Source organism: Montipora capricornis, chromosome 3, assembly GCF_036669925.1.
Source record: "Montipora capricornis isolate CH-2021 chromosome 3, ASM3666992v2, whole genome shotgun sequence".
Classification (NCBI taxonomy): Eukaryota; Metazoa; Cnidaria; class Anthozoa; order Scleractinia; family Acroporidae; genus Montipora; species Montipora capricornis.
In genome coordinates this window covers 15,999,317-16,000,966 of record NC_090885.1, presented here as the reverse complement: position 1 = coordinate 16,000,966, position 1,650 = coordinate 15,999,317, and positions in this window count along the sequence as shown.

Sequence of the window (1,650 nt, the reverse complement as noted above, 5' to 3'; positions counted from 1 at the left end):
AAAAAATTAACATGCTGTTTTTTTTTTGTTTGTTTTTTTTTTTGTACTAGCAATTGACATTTCAGTTGATTTTATATGCATAAACGTAACGTAAGAACCGTGCGTGCCTGGTCTTGTCTCAGACAGAGGCGAGAGATGGTTTCATGCAGATTGGGACGCCTAAAATGCTCTGTTGTAAACATGGCGGTTCAGGAGTGAAGTTGTCTCTCTGGCCTTTCTGTGGACGAATTCCAGGACCTACTGACACAATCTGGGCAATTAAGTTTTGAAAGCTAAAACCTTCAATCGATGCGTTATTTTGCTGGTAGGACTGGGTGGCCCGACACTTATAAAAAAACTATGAAATGAGAATCGGGAGTCTTCCCTCGTCATGGAATGGCAGAATTACCCAGAATTCTTTTTGGGCATGAGCGAGGCAACTTAAGAAGCACGAGACTGGCCCTCGTCGAATGGCTGAAGCGCGGCCAGGGGAAATGATTTTCTAGCCAGATACTCAGGAGTAGGCCTGGTGTGTGCTGTTAACTTAGATTTTGGATTTCTGAACAAGTTTTATCATAGAAAATTCGCGACAAAGTTGTGCTTTCATTTCGCTGTAATTCTCGTCTCAAAGAAACGGTATAATAATGTAAATAAGAGAATAAGGATATTTATATTTGCAGATTACCTGTCCTCTTACTACGAAAGTCAAGCTCTACATCTCTATGCAATAAGCGCATTCAAAATTTCCTCGCATTACTTGATAAAAGTATGTTTTTGTTTTGTTTTGTTTTGTTTTTTTTCAAGAAAGGGTTTTTCTGCTTATATGAAAAATACGTTTTCTCTCCCGTCCCCTTCTTATGCATGGTCTTCGCGGAAATTACATTCTGTCCCTCAATAAAATAAACCTGGAACAACCAGTTATGGTCTTAGTTCTCTTTTTTCTTACGTATCAGCTAAGTTGCGGAATGCGCTACCTGATTTTATCCGTACCTATGAGTTTACTGGTTTTAAAAGAGAATCAAGGGCCGCATTTTGTACAGCGGCTTTTCTTTTTAATAAATATATCTTTAAATAATATGTATTTAGTAGCTATCTGTATATGCTATGTATTTTAGCTCTAAATGTTATGTCTCGAAGACATTAGCTCCTGTACTTATTCCGAAATTCGAGATGAAATAAAGCTTATGCCTGTATGAATGTTACCTTTAGCAGGGCGCGTGCGCACGTACACTTTGTAATCTGCGACTCCAGTGCTTACCATATGACAGATAAAATTACTTTTCACTTAAATATATAAGCCATCTATTTCTTACGCTATATTGACAAGGGTGGTTTGGAGCTGTGAGTAGGCGTGGGATTTGTCTCATATGGTTTAGGGGCCGACACACCCTCGACCCATTATCTTTGTTCCCTTTGATTAGGGTATACATGGGTATACAGGGGTATATAAGGGTATAGAATGGTATACATGGGTATATAGGGGTACATGTATTTAAGGTTATACGTGGGTATTTAGGGGTATATAAATGTATACGCGGGTATATATTTGTCTATAACCTTGTACAAGGGTGTACAGGGGTATACAGGGGAATATTTTGGTATATAAGGGTATACAATGGTATACAAGTGTTTACAAGTGTATGTGTGGGTATACAGGGGTATATAAGGATA